Source organism: Rhinatrema bivittatum, chromosome 8, assembly GCF_901001135.1.
Source record: "Rhinatrema bivittatum chromosome 8, aRhiBiv1.1, whole genome shotgun sequence".
NCBI lineage: Eukaryota > Metazoa > Chordata > Amphibia > Gymnophiona > Rhinatrematidae > Rhinatrema > Rhinatrema bivittatum.
The window spans coordinates 36,859,871-36,881,041 of NC_042622.1; the positions used below are offsets into that span (position 1 = coordinate 36,859,871).

Genomic DNA, 21,171 nt, shown 5'->3' on the forward strand with positions numbered 1-21,171 from the left:
TTCACAAATGGTAAGATGCTCTTTTCACAAATGGTAATGCCTCCTGTTTTCGAGTCTCCTGCCATGTGGGTGGTATCTTTACTAACAGGTCAATCCAGTAAAGTGCGGCCGCGTTTACCCCGCTCCTAACCCGCTTTCTACTCACTTTCCGGCCGCGTTAGCCCTTCCTGCGATCCACAATCCCCTTTAACCTACTCTTACCGCGTCCTTAAATCCCGGGTAACCCCTTCTGCACGCGGCATGTATATTACATGTAAACGATCGAATTAGCTATTCCCTACCATCCAGTAACACGCGCCCCGACTATCGCTTTTTTACCCTGCCGTTTTGCCGCGTGTTTAACCTGCTAACTTACCGCCTACCCCTACCCCTGCGTTAGAGGCAGGGGTAAGGGTAGGCGGCAAACTTTCCCCCAGCCCCCGCTCACCTGCCCTGGCCGCGTCCATGGGTGCTGGTCTCCGGGGCAGCCCCAGTCCTCTCCCCTCCTCCCGAAGCAACGAAAGCGGAAAAAAGTGAAAAAGCAAAAAAAAAAAGAGTTGCAAGAGAGAGAGGGGAGAGAGGATGGGCAATCCTACGCTCGCGACTGCCAGTCCCCTCTCCCCTTCTCCCGAGGCAAGGCGTGAAAAGCAGGGGAGAGGCAAGGCGTGAAAAGGAGGGGAGAGAAGACTGGCAGTGTAAAGCGACGAAGCGACTTACTTTTTTTGCAGCCCCCCTCCGGAGACGGACATCGGCGAAGACGACCGCGGCTCCCCTGCCTCCAGCGGCCCGCGAAGATGGACGCCTGCACAGGCGAAAGCGGCCCCTGTTCGTGCAATTGGGCCGCTCAAGGCGTGACGTCACGACGTTTGGCGTCACGGCATGTGACATCATGTCTTGAGCGGCCCAATTGCACGCACAGGGGCCGCTTTCGCCCGTGCGATGCGTCTATCTTCGCGGGCAGCTGGAGGCAGGGGAGCCGCAGTCGTCTTCGCCGATGTCCGTCTCCGGAGGGGGGCTGCAAAAAAAGTAAGTCGCTTCGTTGCTTTACCCTGCCAGTCCTCTCTCCCCTCCTCCCGGAGCAAGGCTGCTTTTCGCGCCTTGCTTCGGGAGGAGGGGAGAGAGGGCTGACAATCCCGAGCGTCGAAGAGCCGTCCACTTCCTGGTACCTGTCATTTCAAATGTCATTTGAAATGACATTTGAAATGACAGATACCAGCGTGTCCGTGAAGCGTTAGGCCCGCGCACCCAGGTTACTGTATAGGCGCTGTATAGCGCTCTATACAGTAAAATGGGTTGCGCGGGCCTAACGCTTCACGGACGCTTCTTGGACGCAGCTTGCATTTGCAAGCTATTTATATACAGGATCGAGCGGTAGGTGAGCTGGACTGTGCGTGCGGCGACCGCGGGTGCACCGGGCACTAACGCAGCTCTTCCTACCACTCGTTACTGGATTGACCTGTTAGAGATCTGGGACTATAGGGTAGGTTTAGTCAGCTCAAATCAAGTGAACCAGAGGTTAAAATATAAAAATAAGGGGGTAAAGATTTTATTTTTTACTGACCTGGAACCTGGGCTCTAAGAAAACATTGCTGGTATGTGACATGTTTTTTTTTCCCCAGTTCTCACTGTGTATGTTGCTGCATTGGGAAAGATGTGCAGGCAGCCGTAAGAGCTCCTGTTTCCCCTCCCTGTGCTGCTGAGAACCTGATGACTGCAATGTCCGTGCAATAAAGTTGCAGGAGAGTTGACATGTGAGTCATAAACCAGGAAGTGACCTGGAGGAGGTAATTCGTGGTGTTTACAGAGGTCAGAAAAACCTTTAAAAGTTTATAAAAATGGATCTGAGCAATTAAAAAAAAAAAAGGTGGGGAAAGTCTGCCTGAGCTCCCACCTTAGATTTATAGCCTCAATTGAATTTTGCCAAAATCGATTTTTTGGGGGGGGTGGGGGGTCCCAGAGCTCTTCTTAAAGTTAGAATGGTGACAAAATAAGCATTGGGGCCAAGCTGGAGGAGCTTCTCCTGACAGCCAAAGGTGGTCTGGGGTCTCAGAACATGTCAAAGGTACCCCAGAGTGCTTAAGGTGGACCTGAAGATCCATACTGGCCAGGTCAGAGGTGAATAACTGAATACATTTTGAGATTTTGGAGGGATTTTGTGAGGTTTCAGAGGCTATGCTCTGGAGAAGAGCAGAAATGGAGAAAGGGGACCCAAAACAGTGTAAAAGGGTGAAAAGTCTGGGACTAAAATGCCAGCAGTCTGAGCGGGAATTTCTAAATATATTATGGTGTTACAGGAAGTAGGTTTTATGGTAAGGAGGGAATCTTGTAACCGTCTGTTTTAATCAGTAAGGGTTTTCTGTTTGCCACCATGATTGAGTGTTACTGGCAACTGTGAGAACTCCTGTGCATGGTGAGTTACCGACGGGCACTTTGTACGACTTGGAGAAGTGCCGTGACAAACATTGTCTTCCGATGACATCCGTCTGTAGAGCCCATTCATAAGGATTGTGATTTCGATTATACGTGGTGGATGTGTTCATAGTGTTCAAATCAGCTTGAAAAATCTCCCTGGCCTCCCATGGCCATTGTTCTCCAATATTGGTGCCACCACATACAAAGCAATTTTGTATTTTCAGAGATAAAGCTATGTTCTCAGCTAAGTTGATGAACATATTTTTTGCTTGGTTGGAGATAGCATGCTTTTTCAACTCCTCATTGATTTGAGAAATTTCATCGAAGAAGGACTGATATCCCACCACAGTGGTTTGATGAATGATAGGGAGCGGCTTTTCTCGTCGCTGAGTGATGGTAAGGTATGTCATGGGATCTCCTCCTGTGCCATCAATTCCAAAACCCCAAGTATCTTGCCATGGGGATCCCTCAGACCGGACTGGCCATTCTAGAGTAATGAGGTTTCCCGCTCCCTTACTTAGTCGACCCATTCCAGGGCATCCTGAATATCCTCCTCCAGTATAGTCACAGACCAGTTTCCATCCGGAAAGTTCTTTGTCCCCGGCACATGGTAGCCACCGGGAGGGATTACTGGAACGGTCATAAGGACAGAGATATTTGTGATTGAAAGTGTAGGCTCTCTTCCATGCTGGAGAACCACAATGCACTGCACTTGGATGTTTGTCGATGGCATCACAGGCGTTAAAGTCAATGGAGACAATGGGCGGTCCTCCAATTAGGACCTTTGTTGAATTGATGTAGTATAGAATTCCTTTTCCAGCTGGTACGATGTCAGAAGTATAAGCTTTTGGCAATCCGGTGGTTAGCGTTATATTGTAGTACTTGGGTGTGGTAGGCGAATGACAGATGAGCTTGCCGTTAAGGATACATCGATGGAAAGACTGTTGTCCTTGAGTGGTGTTTAAGGCACAAGCAGGCTTTTTTATACATAATGGTGGTGGCTGAGATTGATGAATGATTGTGAATACCAACTGGTACCCGTCTTCAGTTGTAGTGCGGACTTGCTTGATGCATTCTGTACAGTTTTGGCTGAGCGAAGATTGAACTGATGTTGATACTATAGCTATTAGGATCATTAGTAGCCATAGGATTCTCGGATTATGGCAAAGATGAGCCATAGTTGAGCAGAAATGATGATATAGATGATGCTGATGAACCATTTCCAATCGCTGCTAGAAGGGCATATGATAGTTAGAGCGGTTACCAGGAGGGTACTGATAACCCACTTCCAGAGCATTGAGATCATATGCTTTTGATGCCTGCGAGAGAAGAAAGAAACAAACAGGTTATTAGTATTTCTGTGACTGCATTAGTTTCTATAGTAGGTTGACCTTTGCTGTATTTCTAGTAAAGCGCAGGGTGCTGTCACCGGTCTTGGAGACCTGCCAAGTTTCGGTGGCTGGTTTAACTCGGGTCCAGTGGATCCAGGTGGGACAACCGGATACTTTGAGAGCGGTGGGTGTGGTTAACAGCACAGTGAATGGTCCCTTCCATCGAGGTTTAAGGAAGTCTGATTCGTCCCATTCCTTGATCCACACAGAGTCGTCCACCTGGAATTTATGGATAGGATTGATTAAGATTAGTGGCTCTGTCTCACAGGTATATTTGCGAATTGCTTCCACAGTATTGTAGAGTCCTTTCATTTGGTTGCTGAGTGACATTTCCCCTTGGACTTGTAAGGATTCGGGGAAAGAGGGCAACGGTGGCGGTCTTGCGTACATCATTTCATAAGGGGTTAGTCCTGATTGTCGTGGAGTGCATCTGATGTTAAGCAATGCCAATGGTAGCATTTTGGGCCATTTGGTTCTTGTTTCTTGACATAGCTTGGCTAATTGACTTTTCAAAGTTCTGTTAGCTCGTTCAACAGTCCCGCTACTTTGAGGTCTCCATGTGCAATGGAGATGCCATTTGAGGCCCAAAATTTTGGTGAGGTGTTGAGTTGCCTCGCTTGTAAAAGCTGGGCCGTTGTCTGAGTTGATCTGCCTTGGTAATCCATATCGTGGTAAGATTTGGTTCAATAAGAGGGAAACGACTTCCTTTGCAGTTTCTGTTCGCGTAGGCACAGCTTCAATCCATCCGGTGTAGGTGCATACTGCCACCAGCATGGCTTTGTAACCTTGTGCAGGGGTCATGTGGGTGAAATCAATTTGACAGACTTGAAATGGTATAGTTCCCCGGAGAACGTGTCCCGGTGCAGGACCAGGTCCATTGCGAGGATTATTTCTTGCACACGTAACACATTGATTAATTGCATGTTTAGTCAATTGTGTGATTCGGTTTATATAGTATGTTTTTGCCAGTAGTTTTGCCAATGAATCACGTCCCAGGTGTGTATGACAGTGTGCTTCTCTTACTATTGTCCACGCAATAGTATCAGGTATCCATATCCGTCCGTCTGATATGATCCACCACCCATTCTGTTGATGGAAATTTTCAGCTTTTGCCCAGTCGTTTTCTTCGGCTGAGTAGGTGGGTACTTCAGTTGGAAACTGCAAGAGGGGACATATGGTCATTTTTGTTTGATAAGGGTCTTGGGCTCCTGCTTTGGCGGCAGAATCAGCTTTCTGGTTTCCCCGAGCGATAGGATCAGATTTTCCAGAGTGTGCTTTGCAATGCATTACGGCCACTTTGTGTGGTAGCCATACGGACCTTAACAGTTCATGGATCTCTGGCGCATTTGCCAATTGTTTTCCTTCGGCATTGAGAAATCCTCGTTCCTTGTACAATGCTCCGTGTACTTGGATGGTTAAGAAGGCATATTTAGAGTCTGTATAAATATTTACAGTTTTCCCTTCTGCCAACTGAAGAGCTCGAGTAAGGGCAATTAATTCAGCTTTTTGTGCAGACGTTCCTGAAGGCAAGGGTCCAGCTTCAATGATATCATCTTCAGTTACTACTGCATAGCCAGCCACTCATACTCCATCCTTTACCTGACTACTTCCATCTGTAAATAAGGTCCATGCGCCTTGCCAAGGCTGATCTCTTAAATCAGGTCGACTGGAGTGTACTGTAGCCATGACTTCTTCACAATCATGGCTTACTGGTTCAGGTGCTGGCATTAGAGTGGCTGGGTTTAAGTTTTTACTGTCTTGTATTTGAATTTCAGGAGTTTCACATAGTAAGGCTTGGTACTTTACAAGACGTGAGTTGGTCATCCACTTTGGTCCATGTGTTTCGAGCAGTCCCTGAATAGTATGAGGAGTTGTTACTTGCAAAGTTTGTCCAAATGTCAACTTGACTGCTTCTGGAATTAGTATGCATGCAGCCGCGATGCTTCGAAGACAACCCGGCCATCCTTTGGCAACATTGTCCATTCCTTTTGACAGATAGGCAACAGGTCTCTCCCATGATCCGAAGGTTTGAGTTAGGACCCCAATGGCCATTCCTTTTTTCTCATCTACAAACAGATGAAACGGTTTAGTTACGTCAGGTAGCCCCAGAGCAGGGGGTGAGATCAGGGCTTCTTTTAGTTGTTGTAAGTGTACCAGTTCATGTCCTTCCCACTGGAAGGGTTGAGATTCTGCTTCTTTACCCCGCAGCTTGTCGTATAGGGGTTGGGCAATAACTGCATAGTTAGCAATCCAAAGCCGGCAGTATCCAGTAGCTCCCAGAAATGCTCGCAGTTCTTTTTTGCAGGTTGGTGTAGGCTGATGCCTTATCGAATTTGTACGAGAGATTCCAAGGCATCGAGTGCCTTCACGGATTCGGAAACCCAAGTACTCTACTTCTAATTCACAGATTTGGGCTTTCTTTTTGCTTGCCCGGTACCCTTTTGAATACAATGTCTGTAACAGGTGAAGGGTAGCTTTCGCACAGTCAAGATATGTGTCTCTGAACAACAGTAAGTCATCAACGTATTGTATTACTGGCCCATATTTTTTCTGGTAAGTTTTCAAATCTTTTGCCAGCTGTTCCCCGAAAAGCGTGGGAGAATGTTTGAATCCTTGAGGCAACCTAGTCCAGGTGTACTGTTGTTTTATTCCAGTGTGCGCATTTTCCCATGTGAAGGCAAAGATCTTCTGACATTCTTCTGCTACCGGAACGGAGAAGAAAGCATCTTTGAGATCAATTACACTGTACCACTTTGATTTGGGGTTGACTTGAGCTAGAATGGAGTAAGGGTTGGGTACCAGGGCCACCAAGTCCGCCACTTGGCTATTTACTTTTCGTAGATCTTGTACAGGTCGATAGTCATTAGTACCAGGTTTCTTTACTGGTAGCAAGGGAGTGTTCCAGGCAGACCGGACTTGTCGCAGGATACCCAAGTCAAATAATCTTTGTAGATGTATTTGTATTCCCTGCCTGGCCACGTAGGGAATAGGATATTGGGCTTGATTAATGACTTGTGCATTTTCTTTCAGTTCTATCCAGACTGGGTCAGCCTCGGTTGCCAGTCCTCCTGGATTGTTTTCAGACCATACTGAAGGTACGCTATCCATCAGGTACCTTCGTTTTACATTGAGAGGGGTCTCTTCCTCATATCGGTGCTCGATGGTTCGTTCGACTATGGGAAGATGTAGTCTCCATTCCTCCTGGAGAGGGCAAATAAGGGAAACAGGGTTGTCTGCAAAGGAAGCTTTGATTTCACCATTTGATTCAAACTGTAGAGTGGCCCTTAATTTGCAAAGGAGATCTCTACCAATTAGTGGGACTGGACATCCAGGGACATAGAGGAATCGGTGGGATACTAATTGTCCTCCCACTCGAACCTGTCGATTCTGAAGAATAGGGGCTGCCAGTGGTTTCCCGGAGGCCCCTACAATGGAGATGCTTTGTGCTGTGGGAATAGCGATTGCAGTAGTCATGACAGATCGTTGTGCTCCAGAATCTAGTAATCCTTTGAAGGTTTTAGACCCAACCTTTATTTCTACCAACGGATCGGAGGGCAGGGCTTCCCTGGTTAGTCATGAGTTTCGCCCGATATCGTCACCAGACTCATCTGACAATTCGTCCAACGCCATTTGCCATTCAGTTTCTTGAGATTTTGAGGGTTTTGAACCGTTCCCTCTTTCGTCCTCCCGTGGTTTCTCAGGGCACTCAGCCTTCCAATGTCCTTCTTGTTTACAATATGCACATTGATTGACCCCTATAGGCGCTCTTCCTCCTCTGAACGATCCGCCCCTTCCTGATCTTCCTCTCTGCCATGCCTTATGTGGCGGGTTGCCTCTTCCTCTCTGCCCAGGGTATCCTCGATACTTCCTGGCCTGCTCTCCGAAATTAGTTTCTTCCATTGCTGCCGCTAACAAGTTAACACTTTCTCTCATCCTTCTGCTACTTTCTTTTTTCTCTTTTTTCTCATCTTCCAGCTCTCTATTTCCATAGACTTTGTCTGCCATAATTTTGAGCTGGCTGATGTTCATTCCTTCAAATCCCTCTGTTTTCTGGATTTTTCAGCGTATATCGGGGCATGACTGTCCTACGAAACTCATGACTATTATGGGGTGGTTCTTTTGATCTTCTGGATCAAAAGGGCTGTATCTGCGGTACGCATCCATTAGTCGTTCAAGGAAGTCTCCCGGAGTTTCGTCCCTTTTTTGTACTATATCCTGGATTTTAGTCATGTTCATAATTTTCCTTTTTCCCTTCCTTAAGGCTTCTAGGAAGGCTCTCTGATAAGCCGCGATGCGGTCTCGTCCACTGGAAGTTTGGTAGTCCCAGTGAGGGTCTGTTGTCGGAGCAAGTTCCCTTGCGGCGGCATCAGGATCACCGTCTGACCCGGCTCCACTTCTGGCTGCTTCTTCCATGTTTTGTTGTATTTGTCTTCGCTGCTCAGTGGTGAACAGGAAAGAAGCCAGATGGCGGATGTCAGCCCAGTTGGGATTATGTGAGGAGAAAATTCCGTTTAAAAAATCAATCATTTGATCTGGTTTTTCAGCGTAGGAAGGGCCGAGCTGTTTCCAGTTAAAAAGATCGCTTGATGAAAAAGGGACATAGGTATATAGTCTAATAGTCTGTGTAGTTTGGAAAGCATTTTCCTCACTTGGGACCGCAGGTACGACAGTTGCAGTTTCTCTGATTGGGAGTTGGAGACTGGCAGCCGCTTGTGTTCTCCGACGAGTGTGGGCTGAGACAGGAGGTTCCGGTTCGTCCTCTGCTCTTACCGATTCTAACTCTCTTTTAGTTTCCTGTGAAGTACTAGGCAAGGGGTCAGCTTGTTCATAAGACGGAATCGGTGGCAGATTAAGTAGCGGTGGGTAAAGTGGGATGTAAGGCGGCGGTGCTAGAACTTCTGGTTCATCAATTAATATGGTCTCCGCTGCCGGCAGCGGTTTAATTTTTTTTTCTGTAGTTTCTTCATCCTTCTGGACTACCAATATGGCCGCCTCCGGTGACGTCATGCCGTCTGCGTCCAATATGGCCGACTTCTCCTTTCTTTTCCGGTTTGGTGACTTCCAGTGGCCCGCCTTCTGCATATGCGCCACCATGATGAGGGCAGCTCCCTCTACTAACTTTTGTGCCCAGGACGGGGGATTGAGAATAACTTCAATCCAGGCATTAATATATGGGACATCTTCAGGAAAACCTGGCTGATCCTCTTTTGTGACTACTATTCGGACTCTAGAGGCCGTTACAAAATCGAAAGTTCCTTTCGGGGGCCAGTTGACGCACAAGCTCGGCCACCGATAGGCACAGCGTTGGATCATACCAGGTTTAGTACAGGTATGTTTGTCAAACACTTCGCTAAAGTGCTCAGTCATAACTTTTAACGGGGTAGACCCTCCCCCACCCATTTAGGATAGAGGCACAGACAAAGAGGGGAAGGGATAGCAGATAGGTAAGGGGTCCGTATCTGCCAGACACAAAAGGGTCACACTTGCCCCGACTAGAACGCGGTCGCCCGGTCTAGAACTGCGAGGCCATTCACTCTCTTTCACACAACAAGAAACCTATTCCCAAGATTTCTTTCTGATTCCCAAAATTCAAAAATTTCTGAAATTCCAATTCAGGTTTTCAGTAACGAGGTCTTCGGAGGGGGAGCCCCTACTAACCACGCTGTGGGGTTTGATCAACGCCCCCTCGATCCATTTTTCAGGATCGGCTGGTAATTTAGCTGTATCTGGTTTCTAATTCAGGTTCCCACTGGTTCTTATTCCCGTGCAGATAAAAGTATACTTGCCTGAAACGTTCTCTCGATCGCGAAGAAAGCCTTCTTTTCGAATCACCAGCCCAGAGGTCTCAAGAAGTTCCTTGTGGAACGGTCCCCTCAGAAACCTGATCGCTGAACTCAGCGGTGGCCACTCACCAAGTAAGTCTGGGGGATCGCTCCGCCACCAAACCACCGGACCAGCTGGGGGGCTAAAATAGCGTCCCCGGCACCTCCTGGCTGAAGCTCGCCAAATGTAACCGTCTGTTTTAATCAGTAAGGAGGTCCAGACAACTGATCCGCAAAGATAGACTTTTATTGCCAGCAAGATGCAGCTAAGACAACGGCTTAGTACAACTGCATACCACGCCCCCTCAGGAGCAAACTTTTATGCACTTTACAATTCTTATCTTTTGCACATGCGTTCTGGTTTTGCTGAACAATCATTTTACAAACTGCTGAACAAGCAATAGCTAGCGTGGTCTCTAGTAGGTGTAGCTTATGATCAGATTATTGTTTCGTCATTTAATTGACGGGTTAGACATTTGCGACGGCGTTCGTATTAATACAATACAAAATATGAATCCAAAATGGAGTCACGTTCACTAAACGTTAGTGCGTAAGTACGTCATTACGTGTTAGGGTTCGTTTGCGTTGCAAATGTTAGTAAATCAAGATGGCTGTGCGTTTCACTACAGCATGATTAGACATAGTTCTTCCGATCTTTTCGTACAGCGATAGTCCATAAAATTGAACTCCTTCAATCTGAAACACTGGAAAAGGCTGTGAATCACTTCAAAATCTTTTTTTAACTTATTTGGAAGAGAAAAATTTGGATTCCCAAACAAATTTTCTCAGTAAAAGAGAAAAAACCCCATTTTGTCATTGGAATCCTGAGGAAAGTGTCTGTCTATGCAAATGAGCTGGTGACACCATTATGTGTGAGCCAGTGTTGGAGGGACAATTATGTCAAGGGGCTGGTGGACTGATAAAGAAATTCAGTAATTGCCAGGTTCTTGTGGCCTGGTTTTGGCCACTGTTGGAAACAGGATGCTGGGCTTGATGGACCCTTGGTCTGACCCAGTATGGCAAGTTCTTATGTTCTTATTCCATCTCAGCCTCAAACAATGTCTCCAAATTGTCAAATTTTCTTTTCTACAACTTCATAGTAAAGAAAGCCAGCTAAATGTGTACTTGCCGCAGAGTCTAGCTAGGCTGAAACTTTTCCAACACCACAAAGAAAGCGAGTACAGAAACAGTGCTGCAGCTGTCCTAAGTAATTGTGCCAGAGACGTAAGTGAAGAACACGCAGTACAAAAGCCTCAAAATTCACAGGGACTGGGGAGTTCACTGGAAAGAGACAGCGAAAGAAGATAAGGGTTAAATAAACATATAGAATCAAACAACACAGAAAGAAAACACAAAAGGCTTGTTATCTACTTACCTGCAATTAGAGTGTTGATTTTGTCAGAATTGGGACACCAAGATTCACTTTCTTCATAGCAGCATTAATTACTAAATTCTTGATATAGAAAGTATAGCAGTTAATACTCAAAGTTCTCGTCATTTAAAATACTTAACTGTGAATTAAGAGAAAACCAAGTTGTGTTAACTGTAAAAATTACAAGTTTCTCACTGTTTAAACTTGTGATGGTAAATCTGAGTTGTAGCTCAGGATTTGTAAACTTTCTATCTGCTTACATTCAGGTTTATTTTCTGTTTGGGTTCTGCCTTCTCTCTCGTCCTCTGGGAGACTCGCTGGGTGGGTTCCAGACCCCTATTCCTAATATTGGGAGACCCGTTAAGAAGGAGACTTCCTTTTCTATCCATTCCCCCCTCTGGGCAATTAATGTTGGTGACTCCTCTGATACCACCTGAAACCCCTGTGCCTCTGCCACCGCAAAGGGAGGGTCACTACGAATACACCCCGGAGAGGTGGGGGGTTAGACAGGGAAAAGTACATGCTAGTAAACGGGTTGGTGCAGGACGGACCTGAATGGGTACAGGGCCCAGACTGAATCAGCCAGTGTGAGACCACCTTTACCATATAAATGGGCTTGGACTGACGTGCCGCAAATGCGCAGTAGAGAGCAGCTCTACTGCGCATGCGCGAGAGCACGTCGGTCAGAGGGGAGTACACACGTAACTTTGGGTTTATGTGCATAAACCTGGAGTAAATGCATCAACTGAGATATACCTGCATACTTTTCCACGTTATGCACATATAAAAATTTACACATGTAAAACTTGAAATAAAAGAACCAAAGGCACATCCTCATAATAGGTCTCCCCAACGCCGGTATCAAACCCCTCCAAATGCTACAAAACTCTGCGGCCAGAATCCTCACAAATGCTCGCAAAAAAGATCACATCACCCCCATTCTCAGAGACCTCCACTGGCTCCCCATATCCCACCGTATCCTCTACATAAAACCCTACACAAGCAGAGCATGCTCTGGCTCAATGACTCCATACAATTTCAGACCACTAACAGACCTACCAGATCCTCCTACAAAGGGACCCTACGGACACCCTCCCCTAAGCTCACCCATCTCACTACCACAAAAGAGCGTGCACTTTCTATTGCAGGCTCCTCAATCTGGAATTCCAGGCCTCTTGATCTGCGACAAGAACAATGCACCCAGAAATTTAAAAAAAAAAAACGAAAAACATGGCTCTTCAAACAAGCTTTTGCCTAATTCACCTCCTCGCCATTACCCCTCCCTCCCCCCCTACCATATAACTACTAAGAATCTACTCCTCCCTGCGACCTCCCTGCTCACTTAACTTATTCCCTGCTCCCCTACCCCCTTCACCCTCCTCCCACAATAGCACCTTTGGAACCGCCCATGCCGTTATTGAAGCTACTGTTGCTAACATAATCTACTAATTTTATTACTGTACATATCGTTAATATACTTTATTACTCATTCTTTTGTATTGCCGCTAATAGCTATTTCTCCCTAGTTTAATGTACCCCCTGGCTTTGTTATTACAGTTCCATGTATTCTCTTTCTTTGCTTTTACAGTTCCATGTAAACCAACATGATGTTCTTACGAATGCCGGTATATAAAAACCTTGAAATAAATAAATAAAAGAAATAATGTGCCGCCACATACTTTGTGCTTGCTAGTTGTGCTTTTAGCAGAGGGGAAGCAAAACAGTATGCATACATTTTTAAAAAAATCAAATGTACATTTGGTTTTCCTCCCCTGACTCAAATATGCCTACAGGGGGGCCTTTTTTCCCTGCGGTTAAACGTATGTGTGCTGAGGAGAAGCCTTTTCTGCCAAGCTTTGAGTATTGCCCTCCCCAGAACTGCACTGGCCCTTTGCATGTCAGTCCTTTATAAAAGAGAAAATTAAAGTCTTCTGCCTCCCTTATCCCTTCAAAGATCAGACCCAGGAATAATGTGTCAATATGTTAAGGACCCATGCTTTGTTTTTTGACTCAAGTAGATTAGTTGCTCTGTGGATTGATCCCTCTCTCAGTGGAGCAGAATTATGCATGCACTATCTGTAGCACTTTTCACCTCATTCTGTGTCGGAAGTCTTGTCAGCCTTTTGTGGGTGATGAAATGAATCATGAAACACCAATTTTTGAGCTACTGACCTCGGAAAGGGGTGAAAATATGTAGCCAGCTTCCTTAGCGCAGCTCTAGCCCTCTGCATTTAAGCCAATGTCAACAAAAGGCCTGCAACATAAAGCAAATAAGCAAACATATAGCCGCATGACTCAAAAAAACAGAGCTATAAACCTCACAGAGGCAAGGATATGCTCCATGCCGCATCTTACTGCACCAGAAACGACATAGTCCACAAAGTGTTTCTGGATATTTATGACTCGACAAGTGGTACCTTTGATGTAGTCAGTAATGCCTGAATATTACTGAAATTATATTTACTGTTACTGGAACATCATTGATAAGCTACAGATTACCATATGGTCTTAAAAGTCTTTTCTAAGCAGGTTTTTCATGGCTGTTTGTGTACACCAGTAATTTGCTCAGATCTTGTGCACACAACATAGCCTATTGCTGCCATGCTGAAATTATAGTGGCTCCTTGTGTGATCTTCTGCGTCAGGGTGAAGTAATAAGGGGGAGAGACCTAAGCACCCTATGTAAAGCAGAGCGGGGTTTTCTTGCAGGCACAGCTAGGAGTAGGAGAGCAGCCAGCCATTGCTCAGCGGTAGACTCGCTCTCTAGTTTGGCGCCAAAGTGCTGTCTGCTGTAACCAAAGAACTTTGAATCGCAGCGAGCGGCGAGCATGCAACCTCCAGTCTAGGTAGGAGCTTTCTGCTGCTTCAGCAGTTGACTCTGGGACTCGTGATTTCCTTTGTTCCCGGGCGCTCGCCCACCTGCAGTGCTTAATGACCACTCAAAACGTATCTTTGGGTAAAACTGGCCGCAGCTTTTATTTAACCATATGTTTATATAACAGCACACAATGTAATCATAACAACCCACCACCCCGGGCCAATACATATATATATCTATTTATTGCCACATGTTCTGCCGGGACCACACCCACCCCACGCCGCCTGCCGCGCTCCAAGCAAGGCGACTTCCGTTCACCGGCCCCCCGCCACGTAGTAAGCAGGGGGGCCCTGCCTCCGGGCATGGTCCCCCTTTTCTTCCGGCAATCTGCTTGTCAGCCCGCGGCTGATCCCTTTACCCTAAGTCCTATTGGCCCGGGTACCCGCCCCCAGCTGCGACATTGCGTTGCTCCCTTCTGTCTCCGTCTCCTATCTCCATTACACCTTACAACTCATTACAGGGTGGGAGGGTGGGGAAACGGCTCTCCAGGGAAAAAGGGCCGGCTGCCTCGAGGCACCGGCCCTTTAAACCCCAACCGACGTCATCAGGCCGAGCCAGCCCCTTTGGATTTCGCTGGCCGCAGGAACGCCCCCAAAGGGGCGGAGATCTGGGCTCCGGCGTCATCGGGGCCGATGACGCCGGCAACCGGAACGCCCCCTGGAGGGGCGGCGCTTCGCATCGGCGCCGCCCCTCCTTGCTCTGCTAGCCCCGGAACGCCCCCACTGGGGCTGGATCATGCCCAGACGTCATCGGGACGCGACGCGCTTCGCGGCGCGCCCCGATGACGTCACGCGACGCGCCCGGCTGTCCGGCCCTCCCCCAGGTAACCCGTGGGCTCCGATTAAATATCAGGCCCACCTAGGAATGTTTCATTCTCTAGCTAGGGCTCCCACCTAGACTGGAAAAGTGGGGGATTGGTGTCTTCGGAAGGGTGTGTGACTCCCCCTGGGACCCAGAGCTTTTGCGCTCTTTCCCAGTAGAAGAGCCCTGATCCCGTGGCTACAGAAAGCTCTTTTCTCAGCCCTGCAGCTGCCAAAGGTTGGCCAGGGTTGGAGATTCCCCGGAGATGGCGTTGGCGACGGATGACCGGATTTAGGGTTCATGATTGCGGGAGTCCTGGTGCAAGGCGCATAGCCAAGAACTAACAGCACACTGACTGGACTAAGACCCCGACGCAGCCCCAAGTGTGGGCGAAACTCGGCCTGAGTCGGGCGACCTTTTGGGCAAGCTTGTTTTTAATTTATTGAACATTTTAATAAAGAAATTTAAGGTGATTGGTCAATTTTATTTGTGCTTGCCATCTGGCTTTATTTGACCATCTCCCGCATTGTTTTTATAAACAAATCAATGCATAATTTCAAAATATTAATAGTAAACATTGGTAGGCACATTTGCCTGCCAATTCTGGGAGAAATTTAGCTAAGCTGAAGATTTTTTGTGCACTGCACTACTCCTTTGCATGCCAATGAGCTGTCTTGCATGCAGGGCAGGCCATTAACATACCTGTGTTGTGCCTGATTTTGGGATCAGAAAATATTTTCATTTTCCCTGCAATAACTCTGTTTACCGCAGGCAGGTGATATTGCAGCTTCTGGCCCCATGTTTGTACGGGAGCACACACAGCATGCCTTTCCTGAATTTTGGGCAGCTGGTCATTAGAGGGAGCTCTAGAGCAGGTAGTGGAAACCAGAGAGGAGATGAGATCAGGCTTGAGCAAAACTTGCTAGGAACTGTAATATCAAGGGAACCTAACTTGGGTACAGGCACAGCAGATGTAATTAGAAAACTGAAACAAATATGGAAGAAAGCAGACAGCTGGCAGAGATGAGTAGAGAGAAGCAAGCTGGGATGCCATTAAGACGACAGAACTCTTACTCCAGACTGGATGGCATGACAGCCAATACACTGGAAGGGAATTTCCATTTTAAAAGACTGGGCAGCCAGCTGTTAGGGATTTTGCAAGGTGGGGAAACAAGGATTGAACATAGAAACATAGAAATGACGGTAGAAGAAGACCAAATGGCCCATCCAGTCTGCCCAGCAAGCCTTCGCGCTTTTTTTTTTTCTCTCACATACTTATCTGTTTCTCTTGGCTCTTAGTAACCTTTTTAATTCTATTTCCCTTCCACCCCCACCATTAATGTAGAGAGCAGTGTTGGAACTGCATCTAAGTGAAATAGCTTAATTAGTTAGGGGTATTAACCGCCGCAATAAGCAAGCTACACCCATGCTTGTCTGTTTATCCAGACTATCGGGCCGATACAGTACAGTGTGCTCCGACGGAGCGCACTGTTAACCCTCTATTGGACGGGCGTTTTCAACGCGTTAGCGTTACCCCTTATTCAGTAAGGGGCCGAAAACGCGCGTCCAACCCCCCGAACCTAATAGCGCCCGCAACATGCAAATGAATGTTGATAGCCCTATTAGGTATTCCTGCACGATTCAGAAAACAAAATGAGCAGCCAAGACGCACATTTTGATTTCAGAAATTAGAGCCTACCCAAAGCTAGGTGCTTATTTCTTCAGGCACCGGGAAAGTGCACAGAAAAGCAGTAAAAACTGCTTTTCTGTGCACCCTGCGACTTAATATCATGGCGATATTAAGTCAGAGGTCCTGAAAGTTTCCAAAAGTTAAAAAAAAAAAAATTTGAAGTCGGCCCGCGGCTGTCGGTTCGAAAACCGGACGCTCAATTTTGCCGGCGTCCGGTTTCCGAGCCCGTGGCTGTCAGCGGGCTCGAGAACCGATGCTGGCAAAATTGAGCGTCGGCTGTCAAACCCGCTGACAGCCGCCGCTCCGGTCCAAAAGGAGGCATAGGGACACGCTAGTGTCCCTAGTGCCTCCTTTTGCCTGTTTTTACCGCCGGGCCTAATTTGAATAGTGAATCGCGCACACAGGAAAGTGCACAGCGGACTTTACTGTATTGGCCCATATGTAATTCAATCCTTGTTGATTGTTGCCTGAATTTAGATCCACCTTTCTTCATTCTCCCCTGCCGTTGAAGCAGAGAACCATGCTGGCTATGCATTGAAAGTGAAGTATCGGTCTTTCTCCCCTGCCGTTGAAGCAGAGGGCTATGCTGGATATGCATGAAGTGTCATACTTTCTCCCCTGCCATTGACGCAGAGAGCTATGCTGGATATGTGTGAAGTGTCAAACTTTCCCCCCCTGCCGTTGAAGCAGAGAGCTATGCTGGATATGCATTGAAAGTGAAGTATCAGGCTTATTTGGTTTGGGGTAGTAACCGCCGTAACAAGCAAGCTACTCCCCGCTTTTTTGTAAATGAAAATCCTTTTTTCCACATTTCCTCATTGCCACTGAAGCTTAGAGCAATGTTGGAGTCACATTAACCGTGTGTATGTTTATTGAATAAGGGTATTATCACCAGGTAGTAGCCATCGTTCCCGTGAGCCACCCACTCTTCATTCACATCCTCATTTTTCATTCACATCCTCATGTTTCCTCATTGCATAGAGTTATGCTGGCTGGTACTGAACCCCTTATCTACATGCCTGGGATGCGTTAGGCTGTAGAACTGAGCTGGGACTAGGGTTGCTAACTGGCTCCAGATTTTCAGGACAGGTTGATCCAGTCCTGGTTTTACCACATTGTATGCTGGGACTTATTCTGATTTCCCTATGGCATTCCCTACAAAAGTGAGACTATAAGTACCTGCATGCAGGTGAGTAAAAGTAGGACTGGATCAACCTGTCCTGAAAATCAGGAGCCAGTTGGCAACCCTAGCTAGGACCTGTAAATAATGTAATTTTGAGTGGAAATAAAGAGACAAACCAGGTCTGTGCTTCATCTCTAGAAAGAGGAGAGAAGTCCCCACCCTAAGGGGAGCAGTACCTCATAATAATATATTCCATTGTTTTGTTTTATGCTGACAGTAATTTTGCTAGGCCCACGTTATTGACAGTTTCTGCTCACTTTGACCCACTTTATTAAGGATTATTTTACCCATAGCCTGAAGCAGGTTAGCTCTTCATGTCTTCTAAGCTGCAATGGAGTGATTGAGGCCATGGTGGGACTTCAGTACATGAATTGGGAGAAAGGAAAGAAAACTCGATTTTCATAACAACCTACACGATACATGAACATCATTGCTGATAACTGGAGAATTTGTCTCAGACCGTATTTTCATTTCTGTTTCTGGCCTGACAATCTCCGCCTGCTCCTATGGGCTTCCAACTCAACTGGAATTGGTCACTGTTACGGTACCATGAGCCTTCATTCACAGCTGTAAGGGACAACTGTAAGGTTGTGATGGGCCCTGATCCTGGTGGCCTGGTGGGCCTGCGACTTGTCCTTTGAGCCACAGGCAGATATTGTGGCGAGCAGCAGGCAAGACTATATAAGAGCTTCTGTTAGGGAACCGGCTGGTTGAGGGGAGACCTTATTCTTGAGGAACCAGATTGGCCCTCCCAGGGCTGCTAAAGGGATGGTTGGGGGAATTAGAGAGCTCTCAGCAACCAGACAGTTGAGAGGCGAAAGGGGGGACGAGCCTGAACTATGAGGCCTGTAAAACTCCAGGGGAAAGAAAGTGCCTTGAAGATAAGCCGAGCAGAGAGCAGCCTGCAATGCACAAATCAAGAGGGGTTTCCCCCCTCTTGCATAAGTCATCACCTAGCCCAGCCATCACAAGGACACTCCTTGGCCAGGAACTACAGGCTGCAGGTCTCTCTGGAGTCCGGTACGCCTGCATCCCTAACTCTAACCACTAGGTGTCACCGTTAAGCAATGGCTGGGACTTCCACCCCACACAGGGAGCTGTGAATTGCTGCCTCGGGGGCATTCCCAGCACCTGCCAGTGCAAGAAGCAGAAGCCAGGCCTGGGAATTGAACCCAGATCCTCTGCATGGCAGCCCAAACCACGGACATTGAATTTCCAGGCAGGCCCTGTGCCCTGCACTTACTTATAAATGTATTGCAAAAACTGGTCTGAAAAAGGGATGCAGAGAGAAAGAGCTCTCTCTCTATGTATTAGAGGGAATTTGTAAACTCTGGTTTTCCTGACCACCTCAAATAAATATACAAATTGGTTTATACGGTAGAACAGTCTACGTCTGTGCCACACTTTCCTCTTTTCTCAGTGGCTTTATAGGTGTGTGATCTTTACTCCACACTTTTTTTGTGCTGAAAAAGGGATGACCAGAGCAGCGGCAGATGCCTTCCCTCCCAGGGGCGGCTCAAGGCAATCTGCTGCCCGAGGTGAGGGATGAGATGGTGCCCCCCGCCCCAAAAGCACAGCACAGGTCAAATCATTGAGGGGGTCATGGGTGGGCAGAGAGTCCCCCTGGAGTCTGGCCCTTCCGGTGACTGGAAATGCTACAGAAGGGGAGAAAGGAAGGGTCAGAATTCCCAGAGAGATGGCAGACAGTGCATCACTGGCATATTCCTCATCATATTCTTGCCACCAGTGAGAGGCCTGGCCTTACTGTTTCTGCTAGAAGCTTGCCCACGGGAGGGGTACGTGTGAGGAGGGGGGGGGGGGAGAGTCTGCTGCTCTCTACTTCTACTGAGTGTAGCGTTATCTCTTAACTGCACCTGCTTCCTTTGCAACATAGGGAGGGAGTTTGTACTGAGGGACTAGCGCTCAGCCCAGCTTCTCTTGGCTTGTACAGATAGCAGAAGTGAAGCTGACTGCTTCTGTAGAAGAAAATGACGTTTTCCAGAGCTGTGCAGGCTAATTCGTGACTTTGGTTCTCTCTAGCCCTTCCATAGGCCTGGCTCCTGCTTATAGGTTCATGATGTGGCCTTCAGGACCTGGTGGGATCAGATAATGTGTTTCTAATAGGGGGTTTCTGGGGAAAGTGCTTGGGCTCTGCTTGAACCAGCAACTCTGCAGAGCCTGTCTCTGTCAGTTTCCTTTTTCTGCAGAAGCTGGGTCAGACAAGCTAAATGATTTCTGTTCTTCTAAGCAAAGGCTGCAACTTCAGTTCTGTCCACTGTCTACAAAGACAATTCCAGTGTCCGTTGTTCCTGCCCTATTTTGGCAGCGCTCTGAACCAATTTTCCAGCAGCATTCCTATTTCCTATAGCAACATAGAGTAGGCCTTCAATATCAGACACACAAAGCAACTTAAAGCACCCTGTATCCATTATTCTCTATGCAATAGCAACATTATAAGCATTTCTCACAAATCCCTCCTCTTTATTTTTACACTTTTGTTGCTATTTCACACATATGGTACCTCTCAGGAACTTCCTCCAGTGTTCCTAACATCTCCTGGTACATGATCTCTTCCCTCTCCAGTTCCTGGTAAATCTCCCGTTCTCCCACCAATTCCTGATATATCCCCTTGTTCTACAGCCCTTTCCGTGTTTTTCCTCCATCAATTCATTGTACCTGAATAAGAGGTTGGTCCTAGGGGAATCGTTTTTTGGCAAGTGCTGTCTCAATCGCTCTCTGTGTTAATCCTCTCACACAAGGAATAATACAACAGCCTACAGTAACTAGGACCCCCCCTCGGGACTCCTATCGTGTATGCCATCATCAAAGGATCCCTTCACTTTGTTGTCCCCTCCTCTAGGCGTGAGCTTGTCTATTATGGCTTGGCCACTGATGCTCCTTGTCTTGCTAACCTCCCCCTTTTTTCTATGTCTGTTTTGAATGCCAGGGGGAAGGGAATTGCCAATTGTACCACTGCGCATGTGTGTGTGTGTGTGTGGGGGGGGGGGTAACGTTACCCACAGCCTTCTTCCTCCGCAGTATCACCACAAGTCCATCCGGCCCACCTGTAGATTCGAGTAGGTCTTTCTCTCCTTTGCCTCTGACACATCTCGCGCAGCACTACAAGTGCCCAGCTCTCCTAAGTGCCGGGAATGCCCTACTGCCTGTCTTGAGATACAAGAAGCATGCCTTCCCGGGCTTGGGGAGAATACAGGAGGTGTTTGCTGCTGCTGCTGTGGTTTCAGGGCAGGGAATCGGAGAGCCATGCGGGGACATTCGGTGTCATTCCAAGCCGTCTCTTCCTGGTACAGGGCCAGGATGCGCTCCATGTCTTCAGGGCTGTTATCCCACCCAAAGGAAACCGGTACAATCTGAGCAGTGGGTATATTTCACCCATTCCACCCAGACATTCCATTCTCCATATCCTGTCTCTATCTCTAGGGTTTTGCTTAACTCGTCTACTGTCATGGCTCTTACTATCTTGGGATCATCTAGGGGTGGTTCGAATGGCTTTATGGTGGGCAAGTCTTTCCAAGAGTAATTTTTTTTTTTTTTTCAGTAAACACAATTCTGAACCTTGCTAGAGGATCCCTTTCTGCCACACTTGCCCCCAACCCATAGGACCTTTCTATGGAGGATCCCAC

At 47.3% G+C, this 21,171-nt stretch overlaps 1 protein-coding gene and 1 long non-coding RNA gene across 3 annotated transcripts in view; one reads left to right on the forward strand and one right to left on the reverse strand.

The window, feature by feature from the left end:
• Positions 1-21,171, reverse strand: part of LOC115098191 — a 100,211-nt gene that overhangs the window by 37,239 nt on the left and 41,801 nt on the right. For both annotated transcript variants that reach the window (XR_003858442.1, XR_003858443.1), the window contains exons 2-3: positions 13,149-13,230; positions 10,980-11,057 (exon numbers count right to left, since the gene is read on the reverse strand). This is a non-coding gene — a long non-coding RNA (uncharacterized LOC115098191). The remainder of the gene's footprint in view (positions 1-10,979; positions 11,058-13,148; positions 13,231-21,171) is intronic.
• Positions 1-21,171, forward strand: part of HNF4A (hepatocyte nuclear factor 4 alpha) — a 167,915-nt gene that overhangs the window by 28,598 nt on the left and 118,146 nt on the right. The gene's annotated exons all lie outside the window — the stretch shown is intronic.